The 14733-nt window shown below is 45.5% G+C and overlaps 1 protein-coding gene across 1 annotated transcript in view; it reads right to left on the reverse strand.

The window, feature by feature from the left end:
* Positions 1 to 14733, reverse strand: part of xylt1 (xylosyltransferase I) — a 106473-nt gene that overhangs the window by 51277 nt on the left and 40463 nt on the right.

Here is a 14733-nt window from a genome sequence, read left to right on the forward strand (position 1 = left end):
TTTGGTAAAACAACATAATGGGAGGAAAAGTATCTAATAGATATGCACTGAATCAAGCACAAAGATTATGAGAGAGACCTGGAGATGGGCTACATTGACTCGGGTCACTAAGCAACCACCTATCAACCATGTAGAATGTCCTAACAACCACAAATCAACATGCTAACAGCCTCCCAGAACACCTTAGCAACTGCATACCAATGACCTGGCAGCCATCCGCAGCAGTACTCGCAGTTTTACAATTTAAAATCTCCAGTTTCTTGTATGCCGTGCATTCATACAGGTGTCAGCGGGGATGTAAGTAATATCACTGAGCAGCAGTAAAAATATTCAGATGAGTATCTGAGTTTAACCGCACAGTAATTCACAGCGGGAATGATCTTGTATGGGTCATTTCTGATATTGTGCAGTTTCCTGCAAAGTGTCACTGTTGATTAAATATTCCACTGGCAATGGCGTGTGCATCAGGAAGAAGGTTGAGGCCATGCCCTAAGCACCGATCTGATTGCAGGAGACCTCTCTGTAGCACTGAGAGCTTTATGAGAGAATGTGATCTCTGACATGACAGAATGACTATTCACAATGTGTTTAGCAAATCAGCATACAATTATTTTTCTTTTTCCTATTTTAATCTGGCCCAAACACACCTAAAGGGCACTTTTTTGTGAATATTCCATTAAAAAAAGAAAACAAATAAAAGAAACACTTCACTTTTTTTGAAAATAGGCTCATTTTATAACTGATTTAACCATTTTTAATCCTGCCAGCCACAGGGGAATGAACTGTCAACTTATTCAGTGCCATATGTTTTACACAGCGGATGCCCTTCCAGCCGCAACCCAATACTGGGAAAGGATTTTTGTTTGTTAAACTAAAATAATCACAAAAACATTCACATGTCCTGCTAGCTCAAGTAACACCAAGGCGGGACTGCATCAAATGCAAGAATTTGGGTGTCTCTGCCTTATATAACTCTTGACAGCAACCATTTCAACATTACATGCTCTCACCAACTCCCCCAACTTCTCAAACTGTTCCTACACCTCTGTCAACCGCTCTTGCCAAACTCATTCTGTCCACCGATTACTGCTCAGGGCTTACAACATTCATAACAGAAGACAGCAAAAGAGACATTCATAAGAGGAAATGGAGACAAGCAAACAGAGACTATCAAAGTGGAGGAAATGAGGACAGAAAGTAAGTCGAGGCAGCGCTGCAACTCTCATTTCCTTACCGTTATGGTGCAATTTGTCTACAAAGCATTTGTTAAAGCTTGCTTGTGAGTGTATTATTTGTGAGGGAAAACTTTTCGAAGACAAATCCCTGTCATGTCACCCGCTCTTTGGCCCTCTAAAGGCTGCCGTTTAGAGCCGACTCCACTCCCGCCTGCTCCTCCTCTTCCTCCAGGAGCTTTCAGGAGGAAATTACAGTGCCTCGGATTAATAGCCTGAGCGACCACAGGAGGTAAGTTAGGCTGCTGGAGAGAAGACTATCGATCGCTTGCAAAAATCTGTCATTTCCCAAGGTGCTCTGGGAGCCCTGCTCTGCACCGCTGAGCACCCTGGCAGTCGCAGACCTTCTGTAGTCTCTCTCAAGGGGAGGAGGCTCCCCTCTTCTCTTGCATCATCCATCACAGGAAGGGTGGGAGTCGCACACTCGTTTATCAAGCACACTTTTATCTGCCTCTTTTTCCGCCTCTCTGATGGCAAAGAACATCACAGGCCACACACATACACACACACACTAGAACTGGGCGGTACGGCGACGATATATACCGTGGAATTGTGTCAACCGGTAAACAATCTGCTACATTGCCGACAGTTTAAACAGTCTGAAAGCAAACAGAAAAAAAGAGCCTACTCAATATGTACAGCACTTGAGGGCTTTTAGTGTTCACAGCCTAGGAGCGATTTAGTTTCTGGTGTAACTGTGAGTATTTATGATAGCTGATATAAGTGGCATAAATTATATGAAAGAAGACGTCCTGGCAGTCATTGACATTGCAGTGAGGAATGAGTGCGAGACTGGAATGCTGCTTTGCCTGTTCGCTCAAAGCCTCACATCAGAGACTGACAACTATAGTTATATGTAACCGTACACCTTGATGGCTTAAATGAATGAATAAGTTTTGAGGGAGAGTGCACACATGAAATGTAAAACCAAACAACACTCCCTTAATCTGTCCTGATTTTCCCTGGACTTCACAGTCCAGGTGCTAATACAGTTGAAGTCAGAATTAATAAACTCCTGAATTATTATGCCCCTGCTCATTTCTTTCCCCAATTTCTGTTTAACGGAGAGAAGATTGTTTGAACACATTTTTAAACAAAATTTTAATAACTTATTTCTAATAACTGATTTATTTTATCTTTGCTATGATGACAGTAAATAATATTTATCTTGATATTTTCAAGACACTTTTATACAGCTTAAAGTGACATTTAAAGGCTTAACTAGGTTAATTAGGTTAACTAGGCAGGTTAGGGTAATTAGAGTTATTGTAAAATGATAGTTTGTTTAGTAGACTAAAAAAATAGCTTAAAAGGGCTAATAATTTTGACTTTAAAAGGGTTAAAAAAAATTAAAACTGCTTTTTTAATTAATAAAACAAATAAGACTTTCTCCAGAAGAAAAAAATATTATCAGACATACTGTGAACATTTCCTTGCTTTAAACATCATTTGGGAAATACTTAAAAAAGAAAAAAAAAACTCAAAGGGGTTTAATAAATCTGATGTCAACTGTGTGTGTGTGTGTGTGTGTGTATATATATATATATATATATATATATATATATATATATATATATGTGTGTGTGTGTGTGTGTGTGTGTGTGTGTGTGTGTGTGTGTGTGTGTGTATGTGTGTTTTAATTTCAGCTGTTCAACGTTGATGTTCAGCAAATAACGTTCGAGGTTACTAAAGTAACCCTTCGTTCCCCGAGGAGGGGAACGGAAGCACTATAAGTGGATTTGATTGTAAAATCCACGCATTGGGAGGTTCGGTTCAGAAGCTACTCGTCTGAAAGAGTATTGAACGGGCCAATTAAGAATGAATTGGCAGCGCAAGCCTGCGCAGGTGAGCGGCATAAGCAATCAACTGAGTATATAAGCTCACCTGGCGCAGCAGACGCTATCCTTTTTAAGCTGAAGAGACTTTCAACAGCTAAGGGACAGTCATTATGGCGACGGAGTATAGTGCTTCCGTTCCCCTCCTCGGGGAACGAAGGGTTACTTTAGTAACCTCGAACGTTCCCCTTCGGGGGGAACTTCAGCACTATAAGTGGATTTGATTGTAAAATCCACGCATTGGGAGCCCATTGAAAGCGCCATAATGACTGCACCTTACCAACACCCCCGATGAGGAGATAGTCAAGCAAGCGTGACGCACCCACATCATGGGGGGCGCGGTCCTCCAACATGTCCCTGGCCCTAATTTATCCTACTTCAACAGAAGTTTTACGGATTTATATATATTTTTTGGGAAGTCGTGAGCATCTAGATAATTCTAGGAAAATACGACAGTACATTGGGAAGCGTGCAATCCCGATAGGGAGGACGCTGCGGAGGCCATCCGTTACCCAAGGGGGGATAGATGGCAGAATTTACATATGGACTAGCCCTAAAAAGGGGGAGTACGCATAGCAAAAGAGTGGTTAGCGGGGAGGGAAGACACGGGTCCGCCCAGGGGGGGGGGGACTTAACCGTGGCTGAATAAGCATATGGGATCGCCTAGTGGGGACCACGCATAGCAGGCACCTTTACCCAAAACGCGGGCTGACCAGCGGGCAGACCTACAACGTAGTGGGCCAGCAAGTGACTCCTCCGCTGAGTCAGTGCTGGGGGCCACGGAGGAATCTGCAGGGCTCACCTGACGGGGAACTTTACTGACAGATAAAAAGGCGCACGTATCTCCGTGTTAGGGAAAATGGCGCAGCAAGCGTGTTTCAACACCCTACCGAATTGTTTCCTCAATCACCAAGGGTTACCTAATACCCTTGAGGAAACCGGCTCCACTCGCAGATTGTAAAACCTTGCAAATGTGTTGGGTGTCACCCAGCCCGCAGCTCTACAGATGTCTGTTAGAGGGGCGCCGCGTGCGCGCGCTCGAGAGGATGCGAAGCTCCGAGTGGAGTGCGCACGCGCTCTCGGGGGACGCGGCTCATCTCGGCTCTGATAGTGAAAGAAAGGCATCCACAATCTAGTGGGAACTTATTTCGGTACGGCACTTCCCTGCTGCCGACCGCTATAACAGACGAAGAGCTGCTCAGATGATCTAAACTCTGAGTGCGGTCCGGATAATACGCAAAACGCGAACTGGACAATAAATAAGGGCTGGGTCTGCCTCCTCCGAGGGCAGCGCTTGCAGGCTCACTACCTCGTATTAAAACGGAGTGGTAGGAACCTTGGGCACATATCGCGGGCGGGGTCTCATACGTGAGAGAAGCCAGCCCAATTACAGGCACGAGTCACTGACCGAAAAATGCCTCCGGGTCCCCGACCCTCTAATCGATATCAACGCGACCAGCAGAGCTGTCTTCAGGGACAGAAAATACTGAGTCGAGGATCGAAGGGATCTGACGCGGCTTGTGTAGCGAGGGCGAGATCCTAAGAGGGCATGAGAGGGGGCGGGGTGGATTAATTCGCTTAACGCCCCTGAGGAACCGGATGATGAGGTTATGCGTTCCCACGGTGCTGCCAGCCACCGCGTTATGAGAGCGGAGATGGCAGCCACGTAACCTTGAGTGTGGAGGGCGACAGCCTGCTCTCCAACTTCTCTCGGCGTAAAGAAAGCACAACGCTGATCTGGCAAATTACGGGGGTCTTCTCAGCGAGAGACACACCATTCAGTGAATAGACTTCACGTCAGGGCATAGGCGCGCTCGGGGAGGGGGCTCTAGCCCGAGTGACGGTATTAGCCACCGCAATCGGAGGTTACCTAAGTCTTCCTCGCGTCTAAAAATCTCTTCAAAGATCGGCGAGGGTGCCAGGTGGTGCCCTGTCCCTGAGAGAGTAGGTGCTCTCTCGAAGGGACTGCCAGGGGAGGGCTATCGCGAGGGAGAGCTCTGACATCCAGGTCCGGTTGAGCCAGAGGGGCGCAACCAGCAACCTGTTCCTCGTCCTCCCTGACCATGCACAGTAACTGCGCGAGCAGGCTCACTGGGGGAAACGCGTATTGCGCGTGCCCCGAGGCCAGCTGTAAGCCAGTGCATCCGTGCCGAGAGCACTCGGTCAGGGAAAGAACAACTGGCAATGAGCGATCTCGGGGGAAGCAACAGATCGATCTGGGCTTCCCCGAATCGCGCCCATATCAGCTGAACAGACTCGGGGTGGAGTCTCCATTCTCCAGGACGCAAGGCTGCCGTGAGAGCGCATCGGCTGCACGGTTGAGCTTGCCTGAATATGAATGGCGTGCAGCGATTTCAGCCGCGGATGACTCCAGAGGAGCAGACGGCGGGCGAGCTGAGACATGCGGCGAGAGCGCATACCCCCTATACGGCTGATATACGCCACCGCCGCCGTACTGTCCGTCCTGACCAGCACGTGTTGCCGCTCCAACACCGGAAAAAAACGGTGGAGAGCGGGGAACACTGCCAACAGCTCCAGGCGATATGCCAATGCAACTGGGTACCTTTCCACAGGTCCGCAGCCGCATGCCCGCAACGCACAGCCCCCCAGCCCGTGTTGGAAGCGTCTGCTGAAACGACAACAAGACTGGACGCCTGTTCTAGAGACACCCAGGCCTGTAGGAACGAGGGGTCGCTCCAAGGGCTGAGGGCGCGGCGACACAGCGCAGTAACAGAGACTCGGTGTGCGCGCGCGTGCCATGCGCGTCTGGGGACTCGATCGTGAAGCCAGTGCTGAAGTGGTCTCATATAGAATAATCCGAGCGGCATGAAGCGGCTGCGGATGCCATATGCCCCAGGAGCCTCTGAAATTGTTTCAGTGGGACCACTATTTTACTGTCGAGCTCTCTCAGACAGTACAGCATCAGCTGAGCGCGCTCTCCGGAGAGGCGCGCTGCCATGGTGACCGAGTCCAGCTCCAGCCCGAGAGAAGAGATCCTCTGCACGGGGGCGAGTTTGCTCTTTTCTCGGTTGACCTGAAACCCCCACAGGTGGAAGTGCCAGAGCACTTTGTCTCTGTGCATAATCAACTCTGTGCATAATCAAAAGAGAGGGCAATTCAGCCAGTCGTAAAGAAATTGAGTATGCAGATGCCCGCGAGCCGAAGGGGCGCTGAGGCACCCTCCGCGGGCTTGGTGAGGACCCGCGGAGACAGAGAGAGCCCGAAGGGGAGGGCTTTGTATTGCCAAGCTCGACCTTCAAACGCAAACCGCAGAAACTGTCGGTGGCGAGGAAGAGTGGAGACATGGAAATACGCGTCCATCAGGTCTAATGCTGCAGACCAACCCAGAGGACGAACGCACCGGAGGATGCGCTTCTGCGTGAGCATTCTGAACGGCAGCTTGTGCAGGCAGCGGTTCAAAACGCGCAGATCTAGGATTGGCCGTGACCCACCGCTCTTTTTGGGCACGATGAAGCGTGGGCTGTAAAACCCGCTCTCCATCTCGGCTGGAGGGAGCGGCTCGATTGCATCCTTCGCCAGGAGGACAGCAATCTCCTCTCGCAAGACAGGGGCGGACAGGGGGCTGACCCTGGTGAATACACACCCGTGACTTGGGGGGCCGTTTCGCGAACTGAATCGCATAGCCGAGTCTGATTGTGCGTATGAGCCACCGCGAAGAGCTGGCCCGCGCTAACCAGGCAGGCAGAGCTCTCGCTAATGGACTCATCGCTACAATCGCTGACGTACCAGCAGTGGGGCAGCGCGGAGTGGGTGTGCTGATCCGGGAAGCTCGCGGGTCCCACGGAAAAGCTGGAGGTGAGATATTTGCTCTCACTCCAAACCCGAGCTCCGGAGGGGAGGCTCGAGGGGTGGGAGAAAGGAGACCGTCCTCCCAGCGCTCGTGAGCCACTGGCGAAACGCACCGAATCTGCAAGCTAGAAAGCATAGCGTCCCAGACTGGCAGATTTCGGGCTGTCACATCTAGGGAAGTGAAAAGTGCCCTTTCATAATGTTTTCATGGCAGTAAAAAGTGCCGTTGGAAATGGGGCCCCGCCCTCCAGCGGGGAAAGAGCAAGTTCCCTCTTCTCCAGATGGCCTGTCCCAGGGGCGCTTCGCGGTCCGTTGCCGGACTTAGCGGCGTTCTGGGCAGGGGGGCTGCCTGCTTCCGAGGTGCCCGACGCGCTCGCTTCGCCTTAGGCGTGTGCGGGGGCGGAGCAGCTCTCGTAGGCGGGCGCCTTCGGCGAGGAGCAGGTATGAATGGCACGGCGGGCGGAGCGGGCTACGGACCGCCGATAAGACATCACCCACCAACTGCTCTCTCACCGCCTTGAATTCCTGGGTGAATTCACAGACAGTGTCGCCGAACCTGGCTGGGGATATGGGGAAGTCAAGAAAGCGGACTTTGTCGACTTTGCGCATATCAGCCAGGGGTGGCGCTCCTGGACCACTAATGTGGACATCGTCCTCCCCAACGCACACGCAGCGGACTCAGTAGTCCGAAGAGCTAAGTCGGCGGCGGTGCGAAGCTCGTAAGCCTGGGTTGGACCCACCCTCGTGCAGCTCGGCCAGCGCCTGCGCTTGGTAGCGCTGGTAGGTGGCTATCGCATGCAAGGCGGAAGCAGCCTGGCCCGCAGCTATGTAAGCTCTAGCTCCGAGGGAGGTAGATAACTTACAGGCTTTGGATGGGAGACGAGGCGGACCCCGCCAAGAAGAGGCGCCGCGCGGATTTACCGCCATCGCGCACTCAACCTGAGGAATCGCCACATACCCCCTGGCTGTTTCACCGTCAAGAGTGGTTAGGGTGGAGGAACACGCAGCACGAGCAGAAAAAAGTGCTTTACAAGACCGCGTGAGCCTACTGTGCACCTCCGGGAAGAAGGGAACGCCCCTCTAGTCGGTCCGGCCGCGGAGCTGGGGGATAAACCATCTCCAACCCACGGCCGAAGCAGCCCGGGAAAGCACGGCTAACATGTCCGTTTCAGGATCCGTAGTGACAGCGCTCACCAGCCCGAAGGGGGCGAGCGGGTCTGGATCATCATCGGACAATGAAAGCCCACCCTCCGATGCCGCGGTGGACATCTGGTCTCCGGTGTCATCGGGCGTAAGGGCTACCATCTGTTAGACGGATCGCTTCCTCCGCCCGAAGCTTGGATGGAGCGCTTAGAGGAGCGGGAGGTCCGCGGGCCCGTGGGCGACGGATTATCTCTCGCTGAAACCCTCAGATCTGCCCGAGTGCCCGCTGCAGAGCAGGGGACAACTGGGGTGGTTCGCCTTTTTGCAAAGGCTAACCGCGATCTTGCGCAACAGTCATGGCATCGCGATGACGACATGAACTGCCCGCGAGCAGCGCATTAACATGCTGGACCCCCAGACATGTAACACAGTGCCCGCGCCCATCATCCGAGGACAGGAAACCACCGCATCCAGAAACGCACAGTCGGAGCGCCGTCCTGATAAGGACGTGCTGCACGACTGTGTTGCTCTTTCTGTGAAGTTTGCAACTTTATACGCACCGCTCTGGAGGACCGGACCCAAAGAACGCCAGGCAAGGGAGAAACCCAGCTCGACCGTCTGCCACTGCGTGTACACACTCTGGACCGGGAGAATGCTCTCGTTCGCTCAGAATCGCTGGTCACAGCAGGAGGAACCCTCATCGACTCGATCAGAAAGTCTCTGAAGCGAAAAGGATAGCGTCTGCTGCGCCAGGTGAGCTTATATACTCAGTTGATTGCTTATGCCGCTCACCTGCGCAGGCTTGCGCTGCCAATTCATTCTTAATTGGCCCGTTCAATACTCTTTCAGACGAGTAGCTTCTGAACCGAACCTCCCAATGCGTGGATTTTACAATCAAATCCACTTATAGTGCTGAAGTTCCCCCCGAAGGGGAATCATAGATAGCAGATAACGTGTGTTTCCTTCAATTATTTTATAATTAAGTAATGCACCCTTCATTTAAAAATCTCTCAGTTGTAATATAAGCATATTTACTGTACAAAACTTCTTAAATAAATAAATAAATAAATAATTTAATCATATTTGAGTTAAAATGTTCAATTAATCGAGATTTTGATTTTAGGCCAAATCGCCCAGCCCTTAGCATGCAGTAAGTAGGAGTTTATTGATGAAAATGTATTAACAACTAACACTTTGATAAACCTCAAACCATGTAGTTCTTCTTACTGTCTAATCTGAAGAACAAGCATTCAACAAATTTTGCAAATCACAAATAATTTTTTGAATGTCAAATTTTTAAAGAATTAAGTTTTAAGGCATCATGGGCCTTTTTATAAAGAAGACATTTTTTTCTAGTTACGTCTAGCTGTGAAACTGAAAATTAAAAATTTCTAAAATAAATCCTTTGAATATTGTTAAAAGGGTAGACAGAACTGCTGCTCTAACCTCAAAGTATGAACAATGATACTGATACCTTCTGTTTGCTTAAATTATTACAAACAACAATTAAAGATCAGTAACCTCAATGTGTACAGCAGAAAACTTTTTTTAATAGCCATGCACTCATAACTCCAAGTCATGCGGTATTACAAATGAGAGTACAAAGAGAGGAGAAATGGTCATGCCCAACTGAGCCTGGTTACTCTCAAGGTTTTCCCTTCACTTTCGTCAATTGGTGAGGTTTTGTTCCTCTCCACTGTTGCCACTGGCTTGCTTGGTTTGGGACTAGTGGAGTTGCGCATTGATAGATTTACTCTTCAGCAGTGAAATTTAAAGCACACTGAACTAAACTAAACTGAACTTCAACTCTGAAAACTGGACTGACACAGTTTCAATTTACTAGAACTTCTATGTTAAGCTGTTTTGTCACACAGTCAAAAAGTCATCTATATCCAAGATCCATCCGCCTGAATCACATCTCAGCAGAAGCTTGCTGGACTAACAGCACTAAGACTGAATGGAAACAATGTTAGTCAACTATTAGGACAGTCATAAATACTTCAGTCCTCTGCAAAGCTGACGCAAAAGGATGTCGGGAAACATTACATGACTCAGCTTAAATCTACTACATCTCAGCTTTGACTGCACACAAAGTTTATAGAATAGCAAAACGTAGATGTGGTACATCACATGTAGATGTGGTGATGTGTGAACTGGTGCACATAAGGAGCTAAACATGAGGAGACGATGCCAACACTTAATACACTTGACAAAACCGGGGCTGTTGCTGGGTGCTGCTGTTGCAATGGAACGTTCTATTGAATGTCACCTCTTGGTCATTCTAAACTATTTGGTGAAACTACGAGTCCATGACTCAAGACAATGGGCTAAGGATCAATGTAGCTAATACAAAGAGCTTCTTAATTCTACATAAACAGTAGCACCTTTATTGGAAACACCACAGACTAGCCGCCTGCTTATTAAGTCAATAAAAAAAAAAAAAATAATAATAATAATAATAATAATGATGATGAAAAACTACAACAATTTCCTATGCAAAAATGTAAGGAGTAGTTTTTAACAAATTAGGGCCCTATTGAAATTTTGTTTTATGTTCAAACTCTGCTTTTTAATTCAGTAATCAAAAAGCACATCTACTTATTTGGAATCATGAAAAGTATTCATTCAATTTAATAGAGAAAATATTTATTCTCGCACAAAATGGTAAAATGTCAGCAAGTTGACACTCGGACCTGTGATCAAATCATATGTTAATGTCCTCTTATACAAAGCAGAGGCTGACCGTAAACGCCACGAGTCAGATTGTGAGCAGTAATTCAAACTAGGGCTGCACGTTATTGGAAATTGTTGATATTGTGATATTTTGTTTTTCTGCGATATATATTGTGATATAAACACAATTCGGTGCTTTATGGTTTCCGAAGTCAAACAGTATTCAGGTACAAAAATCGAATGATGAAATGTGAAATAGCACTGTATAATCTTCACTGTACTAATGATTCAGTAAAACTATTCTTAAGTTTGACAGTCACAGGTATCAGTCCATATCATGATTCGATTAGGTGTGTACCACCGCAGAAATATTTAGATTTATTCATCCAAAGCTTGGCCAATTTTTGTTCAACATTAAATACAGTTTTTGATTGGATTCTGTGATTACATCGGTGTTTTATGCACTGTGGAAATCGTACAGCCCTTACAGAATGCAATGTAATAATCTATAAGAAATCACAATGCGCAAATCTAAAAGTCACTTCCTATCACTTCCTAGCTATTTTTGACCTGATGTAACACAGTTTGCTTCTGCAAGCAGAAGGTCAGCAAAGTTTGCCTCACCTTTTGCCCCAGGCCTGCAGGGGTCACCTTCCTGGAGGCTGCCCTCTCCCTGACCCTTCCGAATGGGTCACTGCGGGATGAGTCACCGAGCAGGATGGGGGGGCAGGGACACAGTCACATGCTCAGACTAGACACAGAAGGTGAGCTGGATATAGTATGCGGGACGGGGTGCTGAAACCCAACTCTGACCTTTCCTACACCACTGAGAGCCGCTCCATCCATCACCGTGACTGTCTACAAGCTACTCAATCAAACTGAACCGGTGCCAGCGATCCACATCGAATGCTCGTTCACAGAGTGTGTGTCTGAATCTTAATAAAAACAGCCACTGTTGACCTGCTGGGAAAGGTCAAACTGTGGACAAGTACAAAAGAACAAAAGGCTATGTGTGATGTATTGCGGATTACTCAATATATAGTGAATAGTGGAAACCAAGTTTAAAAGCAGTATGTGACATTTAGATTTAGTCATGATCAGGGACAGACACAATCTGCTGTCTTTATTCATTTTGTTTTTAAATCTGTACTTATGTGGAATGATTTTAACAGTATAGGAGCTGAAAAATTAACACACTGAAAAAACAAAACATCTATATCTTTTCTAAAAGTTAAGATCCCTGCACGTCTCACATATAATATATCCACTAAAAGACAGAAAATATTACTTTACAAATTGCGCATATATATTAAGCATCCCAGCATTTCTATGTTATTCAATATTATGACAGAAATTAACTAACAAAATTAATAAATATCAGCTTTTCCGGTTATTACATGGCAAAATATATAACAGGTTCTATAATAAAAATTTTATAACAATAAAAAGACATCATAAATAATAACTAAAATAAGGTAAACATTGAAAAATCAATAAACATTTGATAAAATTTGACCATTTTTAAAGAATTCTTATTTAAAGGTTCAAGAAACACAAAAACAATGTTTTGAGATGTTGACAGTCATATACGTTTTCCATGTTGCTAAAAACACTATTAGGACACATATATTTAGCTAACAAGTGAAAATGTGTTGCTTTTGGGTTGCTTTCAGCAAATTCGTTTTTTCCGATTTAAAAAGAAATTTCTTATTAATTATAGAAATTACATTGTGTAAATTTCAGCGTGGAGAATGGCTATCTGTACCGGCCGGCACAAAGTGACAACATTGAGTTTTCAGCACATCTGTTCATTAATTCATGAGAAAGACTTGATTCGAACCAATCAGCGCACTTTATTGTGAACGAGATGCTACTTGATACAGCGTTGAAAGCTCTTTTTACCTGCTACAGTGTTCAGAGAGATCCTGCGTTGTGTTGCCAACCATAATTCTGACCAGTAGTAAAAGAAATGTTCGGAGACTTCAGTGTCATCAGTGTTGCGTTTATAAATGTGCCACAACGGAGGTTTTGTTTCCATTTCCCCGCGATAAAAGCTCAGCTTGCGTGTGGGCCCACATGTGTGGATTACAGTGGTCTGCTAACATGCAACAAAAATATGTTTGTAAAGAACGTTTTTTTTTTACCGAGAGCTTTTCGAATCTGGAAATGGTTAAATCCAAATTTGCCACTCGTCTTTCTAACAAAAAAGTGGTTCCAGTTCGTGTTGATTGACCTGTCTTTAAGTCACGAATTTGGTGAAGTGTGCAATCAATGTTCTTTGTCTGTTTATTCAGTTGGAATAAAGCAGTACTCTTTCAGTTTAGAATTCCTTTAAAGTCTCTTCAGATCAAAAAAGTTTGTCTGATAACATTAAAATAGACCATTATATGTTTGATAGCTAGGTTGAATAAATATCTTACACAAATTTACCTAAATAAATAAATAGATTGAATAATGGGCTTAAAAATCTGGGGATTTCTGCTGTCTCAGATTCTATGTGGGCCTAAAAATAATAAACATTTTAAAAAGTTACTATGTTACTTCTGGCAGCTAACAACTGCTTACAAACCTAGAGTGCTGAATAAAAATTTTTGAGAATAAATGTAAAATATAAACCCAATTTTTATTTATGCTTTTGTCAATCTGAACATGGATCATTCTGACTACGTTGCTTTATGCAAACATTTTTAAGAATGCAAATAAAAAAATATAACATTTTAAATACATCACCATTGTGTAAACACCCATTTTGAAGTCTTCACTATACTTATCTATAGTTCAGATGCAAAAACCTCTAAATGGCATCTTAAATTTTTCCTCTAAAATGGTTATTTTTATCAGGCTCCTGTGTGTAAATTCAGTAATATCACGTTTATGGCAAACAATTAGTCCTTTTTATGGTCTTTAAAGTGGAACAACTCAACATAAACTAAGGAGGCTGAGAAAAATGTTAGTTGATGGTGGAAATGTTATAGCATTTAGTGGTTTTTGCATCTAAAATCTTCATATATATTTAATAAATGCACTGTTGTGTTGAAGGTAAAAGTTGGCCATCCTTGACACCATTAGTTGGTGCATTTTTAATGAAACTGCAGATCTGATTCTTTAATTTAATTTAATTTATTCCTCCTAAAATTTTAATTCAACCTCCTGGGCATGTGGAAAATATAATTCAATCAAATAAAGCTAAATATATTCAATATTCAAACTATTTCCAACATAAATTCTATAAATTACTACGTCATCCCAAACACATCCTGGTACAATGGCATCATCCAAAAGAGTCTAAAGGGTGTTTATATCTTTCTTCCATCACCTTGTGCTTTCTTGCTGGAGGCGGAGGCCAAGCTAAACCCAACTGAATTAAAATTGATTCGGATATTAGGTAGATTGAGTGAAAATTGCCTCTGGGCTTTCATCACCTCTGCAAACAGAACGGTTGTTCCTTACAATGCAATGAGGCAGACACCAAGGACAGGCAGACGGAGCGAAACTGACGCATATTCGCTCTTTTCTTTCAAACAGCAGAAACCACAGAGGAACTCTTTCATTGTTTGGCAAGCCAGACATGCAGTACTACATGCATACAAGTGACCACATTTACATAAACATGACCTAGCAGTATAGCACCGCATAACCTTAAAACACTGCTTTGGTATCTCTCTCCTATGTTTTTTTTCTTTTCGTTTTGCTCTGAGCAATGTTTTGTCCTGTGTGATTCAGTCTAATGAAGGGGCTGGTCCCATAGCCATTCTTGCTCACAGCTCTGAGTGGGCTACTGGGAAAAATAGTGAAAACTGCTTCCACTAGAGATGACAAATATGTCCAGCTCAGCCCCCCAGGCGGGGAAGAGCAGGTCTACACGAGACACTCAGCGGACTGTCAAAGCTACAACACCTTCTTCTACATGGCCAACATGAGTCAAAGAGACCGCCACAAAGCCACAACAAGGATATTACATTAGAGAAGAGAGAGAGGAAACAGATGAGGCAGAAAGAGAATGTTTAGAAGGACGGAAAAACAAGAAAAGACACAGAAGA

This window comes from Danio rerio, chromosome 3, assembly GCF_052040795.2.
Source record: "Danio rerio strain M-AB ecotype USA chromosome 3, GRCz13ab, whole genome shotgun sequence".
NCBI classification, from domain to species: domain Eukaryota; kingdom Metazoa; phylum Chordata; class Actinopteri; order Cypriniformes; family Danionidae; genus Danio; species Danio rerio.